Here is a 24188-nt window from a genome sequence, read left to right as displayed (position 1 = left end):
TCTGCTAATGACCAGCAGGAGGCCATCAAGAGAACCTAAATTAAGAAAAACAAATAAATAAATTCTTAAATTATATTGGGGGGAAATCAAAAGTATTAAAAGCATGCCAAATTGGGGGTATAGCTCAGTGGTAGAGCATTTGACTGCAGATCAAGAGGTCTCAGGTTCAAATACTGGTGCCCCCTTTAAAAATCTTGAATGGTAATATATTTTCAGAATCATGACTAACATCATGTCCTCAATTTGAAAATTGTATTTAAAGAAAAAACATTTTTTCATCAAAATATTTATTTCCTACTCGTATGATGAAATCTACCATACTGTTCCTTGAAAAGTAACAGATTTTTATTTCAGTGCAACATGTTATAGTGTTACAAATTTCTACTAGATGCTGGTGGAGAATGGACACATTTTCCTCTCATTTGAAGAAATCTTCCTCTCGATTCTAAATCAAAGAGCAGAATTTACTCATTTCTGTCGATTTAGTGAGTTCTGCTAATGACCAGCAGGAGGCCGTCAAGAGAACCTAAATTAAGAAAAACAAATAAATACATTCTTAAATTATACGGGGGGGAAATCAAAAGTAATCAAAACATGCCAATTTGGGGGTATAACTCAAATCCTGGTGCCCCCTTTAAAAATCTTGAATGGTAATATATTTTCAGAATCATGACTAACATCATGTCCTCAATTTGAAAATTGTATTTTAAGAAAAAACATTTTTTCATCAAAATATTTATTTCCTACTCGCATGATGAAATCTACCATACTGTTCCTTGAAAAGTAACAGATTTTTATTTCAGTGCAACATGTTGTATTGTTACAAATTTCTACTAGATGCTGGTGGAGAATGGACACATTTTCCTCTCATTTGAAGAAATCTTCCTCTCGATTCTAAATCAAAGAGCAGAATTTACTCATTTCTGTTGATTTTATGAGTTCTGCTAATGACCAGCAGGAGGCCGTCAAGAGAACCTAAATTAAGAAAAACAAATAAATAAATTCATAAATTATATTGGGGGGAAATCAAAAGTATTAAAAACATGCCAAATTGGGGGTATAGCTCAGTGGTAGAGCATTTGACTGCAGATCAAGAGGTCTCAGGTTCAAATCCTGGTGCCCCCTTTAAAAATCTTGAATGGTAATATATTTTCAGAATCATGACTAACATCATGTCCTCAATTTGAAAATTGTATTTTAAGAAAAACATTTTTTCATCAAAATATTTATTTCCTACTCGTATTATGAAATCTACCATACTGTTCCTTGAAAAGTAACAGATTTTTATTTCAGTGCAACAGGTTATAGTGTTATAAATTTCTACTAGATGCTGGTGGAGAATGGACACATTTTCCTCTCATTTGAAGAAATCTTCCTCTCGATTCTAAATCAAAGAGCAGAATTTACTCATTTCTGTTGATTTTATGAGTTCTGCTAATGACCAGCAGGAGGCCGTCAAGACAACCTAAATTAAGAAAAACAAATAAATAAATTCATAAATTATATTGGGGGGAAATCAAAAGTATTAACAACATGCCAAATTGGGGGTATAGCTCAGTGGTAGAGCATTTGACTGCAGATCAAGAGGTCTCAGGTTCAAATACTGGTGCCCCCTTTAAAAATCTTGAATGGGAATATATTTTCAGAATCATGACTAACATCATGACCTCAATTTGAAAATTGTGTTTTAAGAAAAAACATTTTTTCATCAAAATATTATTTCCTACTCGCATGATGAAATCTACCATACTGTTCCTTGAAAAGTAACAGATTTTTATTTCAGTGCAACATGTTGTAGTGTTACAAATTTCTACTAGATGCTGGTGGAGAATGGACACATTTTCCTCTCATTTGAAGAAATCTTCCTCTCGATTCTAAATCAAAGAGCAGAATTTACTAATTTCTGTCGATTGACCAGCAGGAGGCCGTCAAGAGAACCTAAATTAAGAAAAACAAATAAATACATTCTTAAATTATATTGGAGGGAAATCAAAAGTAACCAAAACATGCCAAATTGGGGGTATAGCTCAGTGGTAGAGCATTTGACTGCAGATCAAGAGGTCTCATGTTCAAATCCTGGTGCCCCCTTTAAAAATCTTGAATGGTAATATATTTTCAGAATCATGACTAACATCTTGTCCTCAATTTGAAAATTGTATTTAAAGAAAAAACATTTTTTCATCAAAATATTTATTTCCTACTCGTATGATGAAATCTACCATACTGTTCCTTGAAAAGTAACAGATTTTTATTTCAGTGCAACATGTTATAGTGTTACAAATTTCTACTAGATGCTGGTGGAGAATGGACACATTTTCCTCTCATTTGAAGAAATCTTCCTCTCGATTCTAAATCAAAGAGCAGAATTTACTCATTTCTGTCGATTTAGTGAGTTCTGCTAATGACCAGCAGGAGGCCGTCAAGAGAACCTAAATTAAGAAAAACAAATAAATACATTCTTAAATTATATGGGGGGGGAAATCAAAAGTAATCAAAACATGCAAATTTGGGGGTATAACTCAAATCCTGGTGCCCCCTTTAAAAATCTTGAATGGTAATATATTTTCAGAATCATGACTAACATCATGTCCTCAATTTGAAAATTGTATTTAAAGAAAAAACATTTTTTCATCAAAATATTTATTTCCTACTCGTATGATGAAATCTACCATACTGTTCCTTGAAAAGTAACAGATTTTTATTTCAGTGCAACATGTTATAGTGTTACAAATTTCTACTAGATGCTGGTGGAGAATGGACACATTTTCCTCTCATTTGAAGAAATCTTCCTCTCGATTCTAAATCAAAGAGCAGAATTTACTCATTTCTGTCGATTTAGTGAGTTCTGCTAATGACCAGCAGGAGGCCGTCAAGAGAACCTAAATTAAGAAAAACAAATAAATACATTCTTAAATTATATGGGGGGGAAATCAAAAGTAATCAAAACATGCCAATTTGGGGGTATAACTCAAATCCTGGTGCCCCCTTTAAAAATCTTGAATGGTAATATATTTTCAGAATCATGACTAACATCATGTCATCAATTTGAAAATTGTATTTAAAGAAAAAAATTTTTTTCATCAAAATATTTATTTCCTACTCGTATGATGAAATCTACCATACTGTTCCTTGAAAAGTAACAGATTTTTATTTCAGTGCAACATGTTGTAGTGTTACAAATTTGTACTAGATGCTGGTGGAGAATGGACACATTTTCCTCTCATTTGAAGAAATCTTCCTCTCGATTCTAAATCAAAGAGCAGAATTTACTAATTTCTGTCGATTGACCAGCAGGAGGCCGTCAAGAGAACCTAAATTAAGAAAAACAAATAAATACATTCTTAAATTATATTGGGGGGAAATCAAAAGTAATCAAAACATGCCAATTTGGGGGTATAGCTCAGTGGTAGAGCATTTGACTGCAGATCAAGAGGTCTCAGGTTCACAATCCTGGTGCCCCCTTTAAAAATCTTGAATGGTAATATATTTTCAGAATCATGACTAACATCATGTCCTCAATTTGAAAATTGTATTTTAAGAAAAAACATTTTTTCATTAAAATATTTATTTCCTACTCGTATTATGAAATCTACCATACTGTTCCTTGAAAAGTAACAGATTTTTATTTCAGTGCAACAGGTTATAGTGTTATAAATTTCTACTAGATGCTGGTGGAGAATGGACACATTTTCCTCTCATTTGAAGAAATCTTCCTCTCGATTCTAAATCAAAGAGCAGAATTTACTCATTTCTGTTGATTTTATGTGTTCTGCTAATGACCAGCAGGAGGCCATCAAGAGAACCTAAATTAAGAAAAACAAATAAATAAATTCTTAAATTATATTGGGGGGAAATCAAAAGTATTAAAAGCATGCCAAATTGGGGGTATAGCTCAGTGGTAGAGCATTTGACTGCAGATCAAGAGGTCTCAGGTTCAAATACTGGTGCCCCCTTTAAAAATCTTGAATGGTAATATATTTTCAGAATCATGACTAACCTCATGTCCTCAATTTGAAAATTGTATTTAAAGAAAAAACATTTTTTCATCAAAATATTTATTTCCTACTCGTATGATGAAATCTACCATACTGTTCCTTGAAAAGTAACAGATTTTTATTTCAGTGCAACATGTTATAGTGTTACAAATTTCTACTAGATGCTGGTGGAGAATGGACACATTTTCCTCTCATTTGAAGAAATCTTCCTCTCGATTCTAAATCAAAGAGCAGAATTTACTCATTTCTGTCGATTTAGTGAGTTCTGCTAATGACCAGCAGGAGGCCGTCAAGAGAACCTAAATTAAGAAAAACAAATAAATACATTCTTAAATTATACGGGGGGGAAATCAAAAGTAATCAAAACATGCCAATTTGGGGGTATAACTCAAATCCTGGTGCCCCCTTTAAAAATCTTGAATGGTAATATATTTTCAGAATCATGACTAACATCATGTCCTCAATTTGAAAATTGTATTTTAAGAAAAAACATTTTTTCATCAAAATATTTATTTCCTACTCGCATGATGAAATCTACCATACTGTTCCTTGAAAAGTAACAGATTTTTATTTCAGTGCAACATGTTGTATTGTTACAAATTTCTACTAGATGCTGGTGGAGAATGGACACATTTTCCTCTCATTTGAAGAAATCTTCCTCTCGATTCTAAATCAAAGAGCAGAATTTACTCATTTCTGTTGATTTTATGAGTTCTGCTAATGACCAGCAGGAGGCCGTCAAGAGAACCTAAATTAAGAAAAACAAATAAATAAATTCATAAATTATATTGGGGGGAAATCAAAAGTATTAAAAACATGCCAAATTGGGGGTATAGCTCAGTGGTAGAGCATTTGACTGCAGATCAAGAGGTCTCAGGTTCAAATCCTGGTGCCCCCTTTAAAAATCTTGAATGGTAATATATTTTCAGAATCATGACTAACATCATGTCCTCAATTTGAAAATTGTATTTTAAGAAAAACATTTTTTCATCAAAATATTTATTTCCTACTCGTATTATGAAATCTACCATACTGTTCCTTGAAAAGTAACAGATTTTTATTTCAGTGCAACAGGTTATAGTGTTATAAATTTCTACTAGATGCTGGTGGAGAATGGACACATTTTCCTCTCATTTGAAGAAATCTTCCTCTCGATTCTAAATCAAAGAGCAGAATTTACTCATTTCTGTTGATTTTATGAGTTCTGCTAATGACCAGCAGGAGGCCGTCAAGACAACCTAAATTAAGAAAAACAAATAAATAAATTCATAAATTATATTGGGGGGAAATCAAAAGTATTAACAACATGCCAAATTGGGGGTATAGCTCAGTGGTAGAGCATTTGACTGCAGATCAAGAGGTCTCAGGTTCAAAGTGCCCCCTTTAAAAATCTTGAATGGTAATATATTTTCAGAATCATGACTAACATCATGACCTCAATTTGAAAATTGTATTTTAAGAAAAAACATTTTTTCATCAAAATATTATTTCCTACTCGCATGATGAAATCTACCATACTGTTCCTTGAAAAGTAACAGATTTTTATTTCAGTGCAACATGTTGTAGTGTTACAAATTTCTACTAGATGCTGGTGGAGAATGGACACATTTTCCTCTCATTTGAAGAAATCTTCCTCTCGATTCTAAATCAAAGAGCAGAATTTACTAATTTCTGTCGATTGACCAGCAGGAGGCCGTCAAGAGAACCTAAATTAAGAAAAACAAATAAATACATTCTTAAATTATATTGGGGGGAAATCAAAAGTAATCAAAACATGCCAATTTGGGGGTATAGCTCAGTGGTAGAGCATTTGACTGCAGATCAAGAGGTCTCATGTTCAAATCCTGGTGCCCCCTTTAAAAATCTTGAATGGTAATATATTTTCAGAATCATGACTAACATCTTGTCCTCAATTTGAAAATTGTATTTAAAGAAAAAACATTTTTTCATCAAAATATTTATTTCCTACTCGTATGATGAAATCTACCATACTGTTCCTTGAAAAGTAACAGATTTTTATTTCAGTGCAACATGTTATAGTGTTACAAATTTCTACTAGATGCTGGTGGAGAATGGACACATTTTCCTCTCATTTGAAGAAATCTTCCTCTCGATTCTAAATCAAAGAACAGAATTTACTCATTTCTGTCGATTTAGTGAGTTCTGCTAATGACCAGCAGGAGGCCGTCAAGAGAACCTAAATTAAGAAAAACAAATAAATACATTCTTAAATTATATGGGGGGGGAAATCAAAAGTAATCAAAACATGCAAATTTGGGGGTATAACTCAAATCCTGGTGCCCCCTTTAAAAATCTTGAATGGTAATATATTTTCAGAATCATGACTAACATCATGTCCTCAATTTGAAAATTGTATTTAAAGAAAAAACATTTTTTCATCAAAATATTTATTTCCTACTCGTATGATGAAATCTACCATACTGTTCCTTGAAAAGTAACAGATTTTTATTTCAGTGCAACATGTTATAGTGTTACAAATTTCTACTAGATGCTGGTGGAGAATGGACACATTTTCCTCTCATTTGAAGAAATCTTCCTCTCGATTCTAAATCAAAGAGCAGAATTTACTCATTTCTGTTGATTTTATGTGTTCTGCTAATGACCAGCAGGAGGCCATCAAGAGAACCTAAATTAAGAAAAACAAATAAATAAATTCTTAAATTATATTGGGGGGAAATCAAAAGTATTAAAAACATGCCAAATTGGGGGTATAGCTCAGTGGTAGAGCATTTGACTGCAGATCAAGAGGTCTCAGGTTCAAATACTGGTGCCCCCTTTAAAAATCTTGAATGGTAATATATTTTCAGAATCATGACTAACATCATGTCCTCAATTTGAAAATTGTATTTAAAGAAAAAACATTTTTTCATCAAAATATTTATTTCCTACTCGTATGATGAAATCTACCATACTGTTCCTTGAAAAGTAACAGATTTTTATTTCAGTGCAACATGTTATAGTGTTACAAATTTCTACTAGATGCTGGTGGAGAATGGACACATTTTCCTCTCATTTGAAGAAATCTTCCTCTCGATTCTAAATCAAAGAGCAGAATTTACTAATTTCTGTCGATTTAGTGAGTTCTGCTAATGACCAGCAGGAGGCCGTCAAGAGAACCTAAATTAAGAAAAACAAATAAATACATTCTTAAATTATACGGGGGGGAAATCAAAAGTAATCAAAACATGCCAATTTGGGGGTATAACTCAAATCCTGGTGCCCCCTTTAAAAATCTTGAATGGTAATATATTTTCAGAATCATGACTAACATCATGTCCACAATTTGAAAATTGTATTTTAAGAAAAAACATTTTTTCATCAAAATATTTATTTCCTACTCGCATGATGAAATCTACCATACTGTTCCTTGAAAAGTAACAGATTTTTATTTCAGTGCAACATGTTGTATTGTTACAAATTTCTACTAGATGCTGGTGGAGAATGGACACATTTTCCTCTCATTTGAAGAAATCTTCCTCTCGATTCTAAATCAAAGAGCAGAATTTACTAATTTCTGTCAATTGACCAGCAGGAGGCCGTCAAGAGAACCTTAATTAAGAAAAACAAATAAATACATTCTTAAATTATATTGGGGGGAAATCAAAAGTAATCAAAACATGCCAATTTGGGTGTATAACTCAAATCCTGGTGCCCCCTTTAAAAATCTTGAATGGTAATATATTTTCAGAATCATGACTAACATCATGTCCTCAATTTGAAAATTGTATTTTAAGAAAAACATTTTTTCATCAAAATATTTATTTCCTACTCGTATTATGAAATCTACCATACTGTTCCTTGAAAAGTAACAGATTTTTATTTCAGTGCAACAGGTTATAGTGTTATAAATTTCTACTAGATGCTGGTGGAGAATGGACACATTTTCCTCTCATTTGAAGAAATCTTCCTCTCGATTCTAAATCAAAGAGCAGAATTTACTAATTTCTGTCGATTTAGTGAGTTCTGCTAATGACTAGCAGGAGGCCGTCAAGAGAACCTAAATTAAGAAAAACAAATAAATACATTCTTAAATTATATGGGGGGGGAAATCAAAAGTAATCAAAACATGCAAATTTGGGGGTATAACTCAAATCCTGGTGCCCCCTTTAAAAATCTTGAATGGTAATATATTTTCAGAATCATGACTAACATCATGTCCTCAATTTGAAAATTGTATTTAAAGAAAAAACATTTTTTCATCAAAATATTTATTTCCAACTCGTATGATGAAATCTACCATACTGTTCCTTGAAAAGTAACAGATTTTTATTTCAGTGCAACATGTTATAGTGTTACAAATTTCTACTAGATGCTGGTGGAGAATGGACACATTTTCCTCTCATTTGAAGAAATCTTCCTCTCGATTCTAAATCAAAGAGCAGAATTTACTCATTTCTGTCGATTTAGTGAGTTCTGCTAATGACCAGCAGGAGGCCGTCAAGAGAACCTAAATTAAGAAAAACAAATAAATACATTCTTAAATTATATGGGGGGGAAATCAAAAGTAATCAAAACATGCCAATTTGGGGGTATAACTCAAATCCTGGTGCCCCCTTTAAAAATCTTGAATGGTAATATATTTTCAGAATCATGACTAACATCATGTCATCAATTTGAAAATTGTATTTAAAGAAAAAAAATTTTTTCATCAAAATATTTATTTCCTACTCGTATGATGAAATCTACCATACTGTTCCTTGAAAAGTAACAGATTTTTATTTCAGTGCAACATGTTGTAGTGTTACAAATTTCTACTAGATGCTGGTGGAGAATGGACACATTTTCCTCTCATTTGAAGAAATCTTCCTCTCGATTCTAAATCAAAGAGCAGAATTTACTAATTTCTGTCGATTGACCAGCAGGAGGCCGTCAAGAGAACCTAAATTAAGAAAAACAAATAAATACATTCTTAAATTATATTGGGGGAAATCAAAAGTAATCAAAACATGCCAATTTGGGGGTATAGCTCAGTGGTAGAGCATTTGACTGCAGATCAAGAGGTCTCAGGTTCACAATCCTGGTGCCCCCTTTAAAAATCTTGAATGGTAATATATTTTCAGAATCATGACTAACATCATGTCCTCAATTTGAAAATTGTATTTTAAGAAAAAACATTTTTTCATTAAAATATTTATTTCCTACTCGTATTATGAAATCTACCATACTGTTCCTTGAAAAGTAACAGATTTTTATTTCAGTGCAACAGGTTATAGTGTTATAAATTTCTACTAGATGCTGGTGGAGAATGGACACATTTTCCTCTCATTTGAAGAAATCTTCCTCTCGATTCTAAATCAAAGAGCAGAATTTACTCATTTCTGTTGATTTTATGTGTTCTGCTAATGACCAGCAGGAGGCCGTCAAGAGAACCTAAATTAAGAAAAACAAATAAATAAATTCTTAAATTATATTGGGGGGAAATCAAAAGTATTAAAAACATGCCAAATTGGGGGTATAGCTCAGTGGTAGAGCATTTGACTGCAGATCAAGAGGTCTCAGGTTCAAATCCTGGTGCCCCCTTTAAAAATCTTGAATGGTAATATATTTTCAGAATCATGACTAACATCATGTCCTCAATTTGAAAATTGTATTTAAAGAAAAAACATTTTTTCATCAAAATATTTATTTCCTACTCGTATGATGAAATCTACCATACTGTTCCTTGAAAAGTAACAGATTTTTATTTCAGTGCAACATGTTATAGTGTTACAAATTTCTACTAGATGCTGGTGGAGAATGGACACATTTTCCTCTCATTTGAAGAAATCTTCCTCTCGATTCTAAATCAAAGAGCAGAATTTACTCATTTCTGTCGATTTAGTGAGTTCTGCTAATGACCAGCAGGAGGCCGTCAAGAGAACCTAAATTAAGAAAAACAAATAAATACATTCTTAAATTATACGGGGGGGAAATCAAAAGTAATCAAAACATGCCAATTTGGGGGTATAACTCAAATCCTGGTGCCCCCTTTAAAAATCTTGAATGGTAATATATTTTCAGAATCATGACTAACATCATGTCCTCAATTTGAAAATTGTATTTTAAGAAAAAACATTTTTTCATCAAAATATTTATTTCCTACTCGCATGATGAAATCTACCATACTGTTCCTTGAAAAGTAACAGATTTTTATTTCAGTGCAACATGTTGTATTGTTACAAATTTCTACTAGATGCTGGTGGAGAATGGACACATTTTCCTCTCATTTGAAGAAATCTTCCTCTCGATTCTAAATCAAAGAGCAGAATTTACTCATTTCTGTTGATTTTATGTGTTCTGCTAATGACCAGCAGGAGGCCGTCAAGAGAACCTAAATTAAGAAAAACAAATAAATAAATTCTTAAATTATATTGGGGGGAAATCAAAAGTATTAAAAACATGCCAAATTGGGGGTATAGCTCAGTGGTAGAGCATTTGACTGCAGATCAAGAGGTCTCAGGTTCAAATCCTGGTGCCCCCTTTAAAAATCTTGAATGGTAATATATTTTCAGAATCATGACTAACATCATGTCCTCAATTTGAAAATTGTATTTAAAGAAAAAACATTTTTTCATCAAAATATTTATTTCCTACTCGTATGATGAAATCTACCATACTGTTCCTTGAAAAGTAACAGATTTTTATTTCAGTGCAACATGTTATAGTGTTACAAATTTCTACTAGATGCTGGTGGAGAATGGACACATTTTCCTCTCATTTGAAGAAATCTTCCTCTCGATTCTAAATCAAAGAGCAGAATTTACTCATTTCTGTCGATTTAGTGAGTTCTGCTAATGACCAGCAGGAGGCCGTCAAGAGAACCTAAATTAAGAAAAACAAATAAATACATTCTTAAATTATACGGGGGGGAAATCAAAAGTAATCAAAACATGCCAATTTGGGGGTATAACTCAAATCCTGGTGCCCCCTTTAAAAATCTTGAATGGTAATATATTTTCAGAATCATGACTAACATCATGTCCTCAATTTGAAAATTGTATTTTAAGAAAAAACATTTTTTCATCAAAATATTTATTTCCTACTCGCATGATGAAATCTACCATACTGTTCCTTGAAAAGTAACAGATTTTTATTTCAGTGCAACATGTTGTAGTGTTACAAATTTCTACTAGATGCTGGTGGAGAATGGACACATGTTCCTCTCATTTGAAGAAATCTTCCTCTCGATTCTAAATCAAAGAGCAGAATTTACTAATTTCTGTCAATTGACCAGCAGGAGGCCGTCAAGAGAACCTAAATTAAGAAAAACAAATAAATGCATTCTTAAATTATATTGGGGGGAAATCAAAAGTAATCAAAACATGCCAAATTGGGGGTATAGCTCAGTGGTAGAGCATTTGACTGCAGATCAAGAGGTCTCAGGTTCAAATCCTGGTGCCCCCTTTAAAAATCTTGAATGGTAATATATTTTCAGAATCATGACTAACATCATGTCCTCAATTTGAAAATTGTATTTTAAGAAAAACATTTTTTCATCAAAATATTTATTTCCTACTCGTATTATGAAATCTACCATACTGTTCCTTGAAAAGTAACAGATTTTTATTTCAGTGCAACAGGTTATAGTGTTATAAATTTCTACTAGATGCTGGTGGAGAATGGACACATTTTCCTCTCATTTGAAGAAATCTTCCTCTCGATTCTAAATCAAAGAGCAGAATTTACTCATTTCTGTCGATTTAGTGAGTTCTGCTAATGACTAGCAGGAGGCCGTCAAGAGAACCTAAATTAAGAAAAACAAATAAATACATTCTTAAATTATATGGGGGGGGAAATCAAAAGTAATCAAAACATGCAAATTTGGGGGTATAACTCAAATCCTGGTGCCCCCTTTAAAAATCTTGAATGGTAATATATTTTCAGAATCATGACTAACATCATGTCCTCAATTTGAAAATTGTATTTAAAGAAAAAACATTTTTTCATCAAAATATTTATTTCCAACTCGTATGATGAAATCTACCATACTGTTCCTTGAAAAGTAACAGATTTTTATTTCAGTGCAACATGTTATAGTGTTACAAATTTCTACTAGATGCTGGTGGAGAATGGACACATTTTCCTCTCATTTGAAGAAATCTTCCTCTCGATTCTAAATCAAAGAGCAGAATTTACTCATTTCTGTCGATTTAGTGAGTTCTGCTAATGACCAGCAGGAGGCCGTCAAGAGAACCTAAATTAAGAAAAACAAATAAATACATTCTTAAATTATACGGGGGGGAAATCAAAAGTAATCAAAACATGCCAATTTGGGGGTATAACTCAAATCCTGGTGCCCCCTTTAAAAATCTTGAATGGTAATATATTTTCAGAATCATGACTAACATCATGTCCTCAATTTGAAAATTGTATTTTAAGAAAAAACATTTTTTCATCAAAATATTTATTTCCTACTCGCATGATGAAATCTACCATACTGTTCCTTGAAAAGTAACAGATTTTTATTTCAGTGCAACATGTTGTAGTGTTACAAATTTCTACTAGATGCTGGTGGAGAATGGACACATTTTCCTCTCATTTGAAGAAATCTTCCTCTCGATTCTAAATCAAAGAGCAGAATTTACTAATTTCTGTCAATTGACCAGCAGGAGGCCGTCAAGAGAACCTAAATTAAGAAAAACAAATAAATACATTCTTAAATTATATTGGGGGGAAATCAAAAGTAATCAAAACATGCCAAATTGGGGGTATAGCTCAGTGGTAGAGCATTTGACTGCAGATCAAGAGGTCTCAGGTTCAAATCCTGGTGCCCCCTTTAAAAATCTTGAATGGTAATATATTTTCAGAATCATGACTAACATCATGTCCTCAATTTGAAAATTGTATTTTAAGAAAAACATTTTTTCATCAAAATATTTATTTCCTACTCGTATTATGAAATCTACCATACTGTTCCTTGAAAAGTAACAGATTTTTATTTCAGTGCAACAGGTTATAGTGTTATAAATTTCTACTAGATGCTGGTGGAGAATGGACACATTTTCCTCTCATTTGAAGAAATCTTCCTCTCGATTCTAAATCAAAGAGCAGAATTTACTCATTTCTGTCGATTTAGTGAGTTCTGCTAATGACTAGCAGGAGGCCGTCAAGAGAACCTAAATTAAGAAAAACAAATAAATACATTCTTAAATTATATGGGGGGGGAAATCAAAAGTAATCAAAACATGCAAATTTGGGGGTATAACTCAAATCCTGGTGCCCCCTTTAAAAATCTTGAATGGTAATATATTTTCAGAATCATGACTAACATCATGTCCTCAATTTGAAAATTGTATTTAAAGAAAAAACATTTTTTCATCAAAATATTTATTTCCAACTCGTATGATGAAATCTACCATACTGTTCCTTGAAAAGTAACAGATTTTTATTTCAGTGCAACATGTTATAGTGTTACAAATTTCTACTAGATGCTGGTGGAGAATGGACACATTTTCCTCTCATTTGAAGAAATCTTCCTCTCGATTCTAAATCAAAGAGCAGAATTTACTCATTTCTGTCGATTTAGTGAGTTCTGCTAATGACCAGCAGGAGGCCGTCAAGAGAACCTAAATTAAGAAAAACAAATAAATACATTCTTAAATTATACGGGGGGGAAATCAAAAGTAATCAAAACATGCCAATTTGGGGGTATAACTCAAATCCTGGTGCCCCCTTTAAAAATCTTGAATGGTAATATATTTTCAGAATCATGACTAACATCATGTCCTCAATTTGAAAATTGTATTTTAAGAAAAAACATTTTTTCATCAAAATATTTATTTCCTACTCGCATGATGAAATCTACCATACTGTTCCTTGAAAAGTAACAGATTTTTATTTCAGTGCAACATGTTGTATTGTTACAAATTTCTACTAGATGCTGGTGGAGAATGGACACATTTTCCTCTCATTTGAAGAAATCTTCCTCTCGATTCTAAATCAAAGAGCAGAATTTACTCATTTCTGTCGATTTAGTGAGTTCTGCTAATGACTAGCAGGAGGCCGTCAGGAGAACCTAAATTAAGAAAAACAAATAAATACATTCTTAAATTATATGGGGGGGAAATCAAAAGTAATCAAAACATGCCAATTTGGGGGTATAACTCAAATCCTGGTGCCCCCTTTAAAAATCTTGAATGGTAATATATTTTCAGAATCATGACTAACATCATGTCATCAATTTGAAAATTGTATTTAAAGAAAAAAAATTTTTTCATCAAAATATTTATTTCCTACTCGTATGATGAAATCTACCATACTGTTCCTTGAAAAGTAACAGATTTTTATTTCAGTGCAACATGTTGTAGTGTTACAAATTTCTACTAGATGCTGGTGGAGAATGGACACATTTTCCTCTCATTTGAAGAAATCTTCCTCTCGATTCTAAATCAAAGAGCAGAATTTACTAATTTCTGTCGATTGACCAGCAGGAGGCCGTCAAGAGAACCTAAATTAAGAAAAACAAATAAATACATTCTTAAATTATATTGGGGGAAATCAAAAGTAATCAAAACATGCCAATTTGGGGGTATAGCTCAGTGGTAGAGCATTTGACTGCAGATCAAGAGGTCTCAGGTTCACAATCCTGGTGCCCCCTTTAAAAATCTTGAATGGTAATATATTTTCAGAATCATGACTAACATCATGTCCTCAATTTGAAAATTGTATTTTAAGAAAAAACATTTTTTCATTAAAATATTTATTTCCTACTCGTATTATGAAATCTACCATACTGTTCCTTGAAAAGTAACAGATTTTTATTTCAGTGCAACAGGTTATAGTGTTATAAATTTCTACTAGATGCTGGTGGAGAATGGACACATTTTCCTCTCATTTGAAGAAATCTTCCTCTCGATTCTAAATCAAAGAGCAGAATTTACTCATTTCTGTTGATTTTATGTGTTCTGCTAATGACCAGCAGGAGGCCGTCAAGAGAACCTAAATTAAGAAAAACAAATAAATAAATTCTTAAATTATATTGGGGGGAAATCAAAAGTATTAAAAACATGCCAAATTGGGGGTATAGCTCAGTGGTAGAGCATTTGACTGCAGATCAAGAGGTCTCAGGTTCAAATCCTGGTGCCCCCTTTAAAAATCTTGAATGGTAATATATTTTCAGAATCATGACTAACATCATGTCCTCAATTTGAAAATTGTATTTAAAGAAAAAACATTTTTTCATCAAAATATTTATTTCCTACTCGTATGATGAAATCTACCATACTGTTCCTTGAAAAGTAACAGATTTTTATTTCAGTGCAACATGTTATAGTGTTACAAATTTCTACTAGATGCTGGTGGAGAATGGACACATTTTCCTCTCATTTGAAGAAATCTTCCTCTCGATTCTAAATCAAAGAGCAGAATTTACTCATTTCTGTCGATTTAGTGAGTTCTGCTAATGACCAGCAGGAGGCCGTCAAGAGAACCTAAATTAAGAAAAACAAATAAATACATTCTTAAATTATACGGGGGGGAAATCAAAAGTAATCAAAACATGCCAATTTGGGGGTATAACTCAAATCCTGGTGCCCCCTTTAAAAATCTTGAATGGTAATATATTTTCAGAATCATGACTAACATCATGTCCTCAATTTGAAAATTGTATTTTAAGAAAAAACATTTTTTCATCAAAATATTTATTTCCTACTCGCATGATGAAATCTACCATACTGTTCCTTGAAAAGTAACAGATTTTTATTTCAGTGCAACATGTTGTATTGTTACAAATTTCTACTAGATGCTGGTGGAGAATGGACACATTTTCCTCTCATTTGAAGAAATCTTCCTCTCGATTCTAAATCAAAGAGCAGAATTTACTAATTTCTGTCAATTGACCAGCAGGAGGCCGTCAAGAGAACCTAAATTAAGAAAAACAAATAAATACATTCTTAAATTATATTGGGGGGAAATCAAAAGTAATCAAAACATGCCAAATTGGGGGTATAGCTCAGTGGTAGAGCATTTGACTGCAGATCAAGAGGTCTCAGGTTCAAATCCTGGTGCCCCCTTTAAAAATCTTGAATGGTAATATATTTTCAGAATCATGACTAACATCATGTCCTCAATTTGAAAATTGTATTTTAAGAAAAACATTTTTTCATCAAAATATTTATTTCCTACTCGTATTATGAAATCTACCATACTGTTCCTTGAAAAGTAACAGATTTTTATTTCAGTGCAACAGGTTATAGTGTTATAAATTTCTACTAGATGCTGGTGGAGAATGGACACATTTTCCTCTCATTTGAAGAAATCTTCCTCTCGATTCTAAATCAAAGAGCAGAATTTACTCATTTCTGTCGATTTAGTGAGTTCTGCTAATGACTAGCAGGAGGCCGTCAAGAGAACCTAAATTAAGAAAAACAAATAAATACATTCTTAAATTATATGGGGGGGGAAATCAAAAGTAATCAAAACATGCAAATTTGGGGGTATAACTCAAATCCTGGTGCCCCCTTTAAAAATCTTGAATGGTAATATATTTTCAGAATCATGACTAACATCATGTCCTCAATTTGAAAATTGTATTTAAAGAAAAAACATTTTTTCATCAAAATATTTATTTCCAACTCGTATGATGAAATCTACCATACTGTTCCTTGAAAAGTAACAGATTTTTATTTCAGTGCAACATGTTATAGTGTTACAAATTTCTACTAGATGCTGGTGGAGAATGGACACATTTTCCTCTCATTTGAAGAAATCTTCCTCTCGATTCTAAATCAAAGAGCAGAATTTACTCATTTCTGTCGATTTAGTGAGTTCTGCTAATGACCAGCACGAGGCCGTCAAGAGAACCTAAATTAAGAAAAACAAATAAATACATTCTTAAATTATATGGGGGGGAAATCAAAAGTAATCAAAACATGCAAATTTGGGGGTATAACTCAAATCCTGGTGCCCCCTTTAAAAATCTTGAATGGTAATATATTTTCAGAATCATGACTAACATCATGTCCTCAATTTGAAAATTGTATTTAAAGAAAAAACATTTTTTCATCAAAATATTTATTTCCTACTCGTATGATGAAATCTACCATACTGTTCCTTGAAAAGTAACAGATTTTTATTTCAGTGCAACATGTTATAGTGTTACAAATTTCTACTAGATGCTGGTGGAGAATGGACACATTTTCCTCTCATTTGAAGAAATCTTCCTCTCGATTCTAAATCAAAGAGCAGAATTTACTCATTTCTGTCGATTTAGTGAGTTCTGCTAATGACCAGCAGGAGGCCGTCAAGAGAACCTAAATTAAGAAAAACAAATAAATACATTCTTAAATTATACGGGGGGGAAATCAAAAGTAATCAAAACATGCCAATTTGGGGGTATAACTCAAATCCTGGTGCCCCCTTTAAAAATCTTGAATGGTAATATATTTTCAGAATCATGACTAACATCATGTCCTCAATTTGAAAATTGTATTTAAAGAAAAAACATTTTTTCATCAAAATATTTATTTCCAACTCGTATGATGAAATCTACCATACTGTTCCTTGAAAAGTAACAGATTTTTATTTCAGTGCAACATGTTATAGTGTTACAAATTTCTACTAGATGCTGGTGGAGAATGGACACATTTTCCTCTCATTTGAAGAAATCTTCCTCTCGATTCTAAATCAAAGAGCAGAATTTACTCATTTCTGTCGATTTAGTGAGTTCTGCTAATGACCAGCAGGAGGCCGTCAAGAGAACCTAAATTAAGAAAAACAAATAAATACATTCTTAAATTATATGGGGGGGAAATCAAAAGTAATCAAAACATGCCAATTTGGGGGTATAACTCAAATCCTGGTGCCCCCTTTAAAAATCTTGAATGGTAATATATTTTCAGAATCATGACTAACATCATGTCATCAATTTGAAAATTGTATTTAAAGAAAAAAATTTTTTTCATCAAAATATTTATTTCCTACTCGTATGATGAAATCTACCATACTGTTCCTTGAAAAGTAACAGATTTTTATTTCAGTGCAACATGTTGTAGTGTTACAAATTTCTACTAGATGCTGGTGGAGAATGGACACATTTTCCTCTCATTTGAAGAAATCTTCCTCTCGATTCTAAATCAAAGAGCAGAATTTACTAATTTCTGTCGATTGACCAGCAGGAGGCCGTCAAGAGAACCTAAATTAAGAAAAACAAATAAATACATTCTTAAATTATATTGGGGGAAATCAAAAGTAATCAAAACATGCCAATTTGGGGGTATAGCTCAGTGGTAGAGCATTTGACTGCAGATCAAGAGGTCTCAGGTTCACAATCCTGGTGCCCCCTTTAAAAATCTTGAATGGTAATATATTTTCAGAATCATGACTAACATCATGTCCTCAATTTGAAAATTGTATTTTAAGAAAAAACATTTTTTCATTAAAATATTTATTTCCTACTCGTATTATGAAATCTACCATACTGTTCCTTGAAAAGTAACAGATTTTTATTTCAGTGCAACAGGTTATAGTGTTATAAATTTCTACTAGATGCTGGTGGAGAATGGACACATTTTCCTCTCATTTGAAGAAATCTTCCTCTCGATTCTAAATCAAAGAGCAGAATTTACTCATTTCTGTTGATTTTATGTGTTCTGCTAATGACCAGCAGGAGGCCGTCAAGAGAACCTAAATTAAGAAAAACAAATAAATAAATTCTTAAATTATATTGGGGGGAAATCAAAAGTATTAAAAACATGCCAAATTGGGGGTATAGCTCAGTGGTAGAGCATTTGACTGCAGATCAAGAGGTCTCAGGTTCAAATCCTGGTGCCCCCTTTAAAAATCTTGAATGGTAATATATTTTCAGAATCATGACTAACATCATGTCCTCAATTTGAAAATTGTATTTTAAGAAAAACATTTTTTCATCAAAATATTTATTTCCTACTCGTATTATGAAATCTACCATACTGTTCCTTGAAAAGTAACAGATTTTTATTTCAGTGCAACAAGTTATAGTGTTATAAATTTCTACTAGATGCTGGTGGAGAATGGACACATTTTCCTCTCATTTGAAGAAATCTTCCTCTCGATTCTAAATCAAAGAGCAGAATTTACTCATTTCTGTTGATTTTATGAGTTCTGCTAATGACCAGCAGGAGGCCGTCAAGAGAACCTAAATTAAGAAAAACAAATAAATAAATTTATAAATTATATTGGGGGAAATTTCAATGTATTAACAACATGCCAAATTGGGGGTATAGCTCAGTGGTAGAGCATTTGACTGCAGATCAAGAGGTCTCAGGTTCAAATCCTGGTGCCCCCTTTAAAAATCTTGAATGGTAATATATTTTCAGAATCATGACTAACATCATGTCCTCAATTTGAAAATTGTATTTTAAGAAAAAAAAAATGTCATCAAAATATTTATTTCCTACTCGTATGATGAAATCTACCATACTGTTCCTTGAAAAGTAACAGATTTTTATTTCAGTGCAACAGGTTATAGTGTTATAAATTTCTACTAGATGCTGGTGGAGAATGGACACATTTTCCTCTCATTTGAAGAAATCTTCCTCTCGATTCTAAATCAAAGAGCAGAATTTACTCATTTCTGTTGATTTTATGAGTTCTGCTAATGACCAGCAGGAGGCCGTCAAGAGAACCTAAATTAAGAAAAACAAATAAATACATTCTTAAATTATATGGGGGGGAAATCAAAAGTAATCAAAACATGCCAATTTGGGGGTATAACTCAAATCCTGGTGCCCCCTTTAAAAATCTTGAATGGTAATATATTTTCAGAATTATGACTAACATCATGTCCTCAATTTGAAAATTGTATTTTAAGAAAAAAAAATTTTTTCATCAAAATATTTATTTCCTACTCGTATTATGAAATCTACCATACTGTTGCTTGAAAAGTAACAAAGTTTTATTTCAGTGCAACAGGTTATAGTGTTATAAATTTCTACTAGATGCTGGTGGAGAATGGACACATTTTCCTGTCATTTGAAGAAATCTTCCTCTCGATTCTAAATCAAAAAGCAGAATTTACTCATTTTTGTCGATTTTGTGAGTTCTGCTAATGACCAGCAGGAGGCCGTCAAGAGAACCTAAATTAAGAAAAACAAATAAATACATTCTTAAATTATATTGGGGGAAAGCAAAAGTAACAAAAACATGCCAAATTGGGGGTATAGCTCAGTGGTAGAGCATTTGACTGCAGATCAAGAGGTCTCAGGTTCAAATCCTGGTGCCCCCTTTAAAAATCTTGAATGGTAATATATTTTCAGAATCATGACTAACATCATGTCCTCAATTTGAAAATTGTATTTTAAGAAAAACATTTTTTCATCAAAATATTTATTTCCTACTCGTATTATGAAATCTACCATACTGTTCCTTGAAAAGTAACAGATTTTTATTTCAGTGCAACAAGTTATAGTGTTATAAATTTCTACTAGATGCTGGTGGAGAATGGACACATTTTCCTCTCATTTGAAGAAATCTTCCTCTCGATTCTAAATCAAAGAGCAGAATTTACTCATTTCTGTTGATTTTATGAGTTCTGCTAATGACCAGCAGGAGGCCGTCAAGAGAACCTAAATTAAGAAAAACAAATAAATAAATTTATAAATTATATTGGGGGAAATTTCAATGTATTAACAACATGCCAAATTGGGGGTATAGCTCAGTGGTAGAGCATTTGAATGCAGATCAAGAGGTCTCAGGTTCAAATCCTGGTGCCCCCTTTAAAAATCTTGAATGGTAATATATTTTCAGAATCATGACTAACATCATGTCCTCAATTTGAAAATTGTATTTTAAGAAAAAAAAAATTTCATCAAAATATTTATTTCCTACTCGTATGATGAAATCTACCATACTGTTCCTTGAAAAGTAACAGATTTTTATTTCAGTGCAACAGGTTATAGTGTTATAAATTTCTACTAGATGCTGGTGGAGAATGGACACATTTTCCTCTCATTTGAAGAAATCTTCCTCTCGATTCTAAATCAAAGAGCAGAATTTACTCATTTCTGTTGATTTTATGAGTTCTGCTAATGACCAGCAGGAGGCCGTCAAGAGAACCTAAATTAAGAAAAACAAATAAATAAATTCATAAATTATATTGGGGGGGAAATCAAAAGTATTAACAACATGCCAAATTGGGGGTATAGCTCAGTGGTAGAGCATTTGACTGCAGATCAAGAGGTCTCAGGTTCAAATCCTGGTGCCCCCTTTAAAAATCTTGAATGGTAATATATTTTCAGAATCATGACTAACATCATGACCTCAATTTGAAAATTGTATTTTAAGAAAAAACATTTTTTCATCAAAATATTATTTCCTACTCGCATGATGAAATCTACCATACTGTTCCTTGAAAAGTAACAGATTTTTATTTCAGTGCAACATGTTGTAGTGTTACAAATTTCTACTAGATGCTGGTGGAGAATGGACACATTTTCCTCTCATTTGAAGAAATCTTCCTCTCGATTCTAAATCAAAGAGCAGAATTTACTCATTTCTGTCGATTTTATGAGTTCTGCTAATGACCAGCAGGAGGCCGTCAAGAGAACCTAAATTAAGAAAAACAAATAAATACATTCTTAAATTATATTGGGGGGAAATCAAAAGTAATCAAAACATGTCAATTTGGGGGTATAGCTCAGTGGTAGAGCATTTGACTGCAGATCAAGAGGTCTCAGGTTCAAATCCTGGTGCCCCCTTTAAAAATCTTGAATGGTAATATATTTTCAGAATCATGACTAACATCATGTCCTCAATTTGAAAATTGTAGTTAAAGAAAAAACATTTTTTCATCAAAATATTTATTTCTTTCTCGTATGATGAAATCTACCATACTGTTCCTTGAAAAGTAACAGATTTTTATTTCAGTGCAACATGTTATAGTGTTACAAATTTCTACTAGATGCTGGTGGAGAATGGACACATTTTCCTCTCATTTGAAGAAATCTTCCTCTCGATTCTAAATCAAAGAGCAGAATTTACTAATTTCTGTCGATTTTGTGAGTTCTGCTAATGACCAGCAGGAGGCCGTCAAGAGAACCTAAATTAAGAAAAACAAATAAATACATTCTTAAATTATATGGGGGGAAATCAAAAGTAATCAAAACATGCCAATTTGGGGGTATAACTCAAATCCTGGTGCCCCCTTTAAAAATCTTGAATGGTAATATATTTTCAGAATCATGACTAACATCATGTCATCAATTTGAAAATTGTATTTAAAGAAAAAAAAATTTTCATCAAAATATTTATTTCCTACTCGTATGATGAAATCTACCATACTGTTCCTTGAAAAGTAACAGATTTTTATTTCAGTGCAACATGTTGTAGTGTTACAAATTTCTACTAGATGCTGGTGGAGAATGGACACATTTTCCTCTCATTTGAAGAAATCTTCCTCTCGATTCTAAATCAAAAAGCAGAATTTACTAATTTCTGCTAATGACCAGCAGGAGGCCGTCAAGAGAACCTAAATTAAGAAAAACAAATAAATACATTCTTAAATTATATTAGGGGGAAATCAAAAGTATTAAAAACATGCCAAATTGGGGGTATAGCTCAGTGGTAGAGCATTTGACTGCAGTTCAAGAGGTCTCAGGTTCAAATCCTGGTGCCCCCTTTAAAAATCTTGAATGGTAATATATTTTCAGAATCATGACTAACATCTTGTCCTCAATTTGAAAATTGTATTTAAAGAAAAAACATTTTTTCATCAAAATATTTATTTCCTACTCGTATGATGAAATCTACCATACTGTTCCTTGAAAAGTAACAGATTTTTATTTCAGTGCAACATGTTATAGTGTTACAAATTTCTACTAGATGCTGGTGGAGAATGGACACATTTTCCTCTCATTTGAAGAAATCTTCCTCTCGATTCTAAATCAAAGAGCAGAATTTACTCATTTCTGTCGATTTAGTGAGTTCTGCTAATGACCAGCAGGAGGCCGTCAAGAGAACCTAAATTAAGAAAAACAAATAAATACATTCCTAAATTATATGGGGGGGGAAATCAAAAGTAATCAAAACATGCCAATTTGGGGGTATAACTCAAATCCTGGTGCCCCCTTTAAAAATCTTGAATGGTAATATATTTTCAGAATCATGACTAACATCATGTCCTCAATTTGAAAATTGTATTTTAAGAAAAAAAATTTTTTCATCAAAATATTTATTTCCTACTCGTATTATGAAATCTACCATACTGTTGCTTGAAAAGTAACAAAGTTTTATTTCAGTGCAACAGGTTATAGTGTTATAAATTTCTACTAGATGCTGGTGGAGAATGGACACATTTTCCTGTCATTTGAAGAAATCTTCCTCTCGATTCTAAATCAAAAAGCAGAATTTACTCATTTCTGTCGATTTTGTGAGTTCTGCTAATGACCAGCAGGAGGCCGTCAAGAGAACCTAAATTAAGAAAAACAAATAAATACATTCTTAAATTATATTGGGGGAAAGCAAAAGTAACAAAAACATGCCAAATTGGGGGTATAGCTCAGTGGTAGAGCATTTGACTGCAGATCAAGAGGTCTCAGGTTCAAATCCTGGTGCCCCCTTTAAAAATTTTGAATGGTAATATATTTTCAGAATCATGACTAACATCATGTCCTCAATTTGAAAATTGTATTTTAAGAAAAACATTTTTTCATCAAAATATTTATTTCCTACTCGTATTATGAAATCTACCATACTGTTCCTTGAAAAGTAACAGATTTTTATTTCAGTGCAACAAGTTATAGTGTTATAAATTTCTACTAGATGCTGGTGGAGAAGGGACACATTTTCCTCTCATTTGAAGAAATCTTCCTCTCGATTCTAAATCAAAGAGCAGAATTTACTCATTTCTGTTGATTTTATGAGTTCTGCTAATGACCAGCAGGAGGCCGTCAAGAGAACCTAAATTAAGAAAAACAAATAAATAAATTTATAAATTATATTGGGGGAAATTTCAATGTATTAACAACATGCCAAATTGGGGGTATAGCTCAGTGGTAGAGCATTTGACTGCAGATCAAGAGGTCTCAGGTTCAAATCCTGGTGCCCCCTTTAAAAATCTTGAATGGTAATATATTTTCAGAATCATGACTAACATCATGTCCTCAATTTGAAAATTGTATTTTAAGAAAAAAAAAATTTTTCATCAAAATATTTATTTCCTACTCGTATGATGAAATCTACCATACTGTTCCTTGAAAAGTAACAGATTTTTATTTCAGT

The 24188-nt window shown here is 32.4% G+C and overlaps 16 non-coding genes across 16 annotated transcripts; all 16 read left to right on the top strand.

Moving 5' to 3' along the window:
* The first annotated feature begins 1053 nt into the window (after positions 1 to 1053).
* Positions 1054 to 1125, top strand: TRNAC-GCA (transfer RNA cysteine (anticodon GCA)). The gene has a single exon. It is a non-coding gene; the product is annotated as a tRNA-Cys (tRNA).
* A 3696-nt stretch (positions 1126 to 4821) lies between these two features.
* On the top strand, positions 4822 to 4893 carry TRNAC-GCA (transfer RNA cysteine (anticodon GCA)). Its single transcript has one exon. It is a non-coding gene; the product is annotated as a tRNA-Cys (tRNA).
* Positions 4894 to 9464: 4571 nt separating this feature from the next.
* TRNAC-GCA (transfer RNA cysteine (anticodon GCA)) lies at positions 9465 to 9536 on the top strand. Its single transcript has one exon. It is a non-coding gene; the product is annotated as a tRNA-Cys (tRNA).
* An 868-nt stretch (positions 9537 to 10404) lies between these two features.
* Positions 10405 to 10476, top strand: TRNAC-GCA (transfer RNA cysteine (anticodon GCA)). Its single transcript has one exon. It is a non-coding gene; the product is annotated as a tRNA-Cys (tRNA).
* Positions 10477 to 11327: 851 nt separating this feature from the next.
* TRNAC-GCA (transfer RNA cysteine (anticodon GCA)) lies at positions 11328 to 11399 on the top strand. The gene has a single exon. It is a non-coding gene; the product is annotated as a tRNA-Cys (tRNA).
* Positions 11400 to 12699: 1300 nt separating this feature from the next.
* Positions 12700 to 12771, top strand: TRNAC-GCA (transfer RNA cysteine (anticodon GCA)). The gene has a single exon. It is a non-coding gene; the product is annotated as a tRNA-Cys (tRNA).
* A 2240-nt stretch (positions 12772 to 15011) lies between these two features.
* Positions 15012 to 15083, top strand: TRNAC-GCA (transfer RNA cysteine (anticodon GCA)). The gene has a single exon. It is a non-coding gene; the product is annotated as a tRNA-Cys (tRNA).
* An 851-nt stretch (positions 15084 to 15934) lies between these two features.
* TRNAC-GCA (transfer RNA cysteine (anticodon GCA)) lies at positions 15935 to 16006 on the top strand. Its single transcript has one exon. It is a non-coding gene; the product is annotated as a tRNA-Cys (tRNA).
* A 2689-nt stretch (positions 16007 to 18695) lies between these two features.
* TRNAC-GCA (transfer RNA cysteine (anticodon GCA)) lies at positions 18696 to 18767 on the top strand. Its single transcript has one exon. It is a non-coding gene; the product is annotated as a tRNA-Cys (tRNA).
* Positions 18768 to 19185: 418 nt separating this feature from the next.
* On the top strand, positions 19186 to 19257 carry TRNAC-GCA (transfer RNA cysteine (anticodon GCA)). The gene has a single exon. It is a non-coding gene; the product is annotated as a tRNA-Cys (tRNA).
* Positions 19258 to 20124: 867 nt separating this feature from the next.
* Positions 20125 to 20196, top strand: TRNAC-GCA (transfer RNA cysteine (anticodon GCA)). The gene has a single exon. It is a non-coding gene; the product is annotated as a tRNA-Cys (tRNA).
* Positions 20197 to 21105: 909 nt separating this feature from the next.
* TRNAC-GCA (transfer RNA cysteine (anticodon GCA)) lies at positions 21106 to 21177 on the top strand. Its single transcript has one exon. It is a non-coding gene; the product is annotated as a tRNA-Cys (tRNA).
* A 418-nt stretch (positions 21178 to 21595) lies between these two features.
* Positions 21596 to 21667, top strand: TRNAC-GCA (transfer RNA cysteine (anticodon GCA)). Its single transcript has one exon. It is a non-coding gene; the product is annotated as a tRNA-Cys (tRNA).
* An 848-nt stretch (positions 21668 to 22515) lies between these two features.
* TRNAC-GCA (transfer RNA cysteine (anticodon GCA)) lies at positions 22516 to 22587 on the top strand. The gene has a single exon. It is a non-coding gene; the product is annotated as a tRNA-Cys (tRNA).
* An 868-nt stretch (positions 22588 to 23455) lies between these two features.
* TRNAC-GCA (transfer RNA cysteine (anticodon GCA)) lies at positions 23456 to 23527 on the top strand. The gene has a single exon. It is a non-coding gene; the product is annotated as a tRNA-Cys (tRNA).
* Positions 23528 to 23945: 418 nt separating this feature from the next.
* On the top strand, positions 23946 to 24017 carry TRNAC-GCA (transfer RNA cysteine (anticodon GCA)). The gene has a single exon. It is a non-coding gene; the product is annotated as a tRNA-Cys (tRNA).
* The last annotated feature ends 171 nt before the right edge of the window (positions 24018 to 24188 follow it).

The sequence above is a fragment of the Pelobates fuscus genome, chromosome 1, assembly GCF_036172605.1.
Source record: "Pelobates fuscus isolate aPelFus1 chromosome 1, aPelFus1.pri, whole genome shotgun sequence".
Lineage (NCBI taxonomy): Eukaryota > Metazoa > Chordata > Amphibia > Anura > Pelobatidae > Pelobates > Pelobates fuscus.
This window is presented reverse-complemented; position numbering and strand designations above follow the sequence as displayed.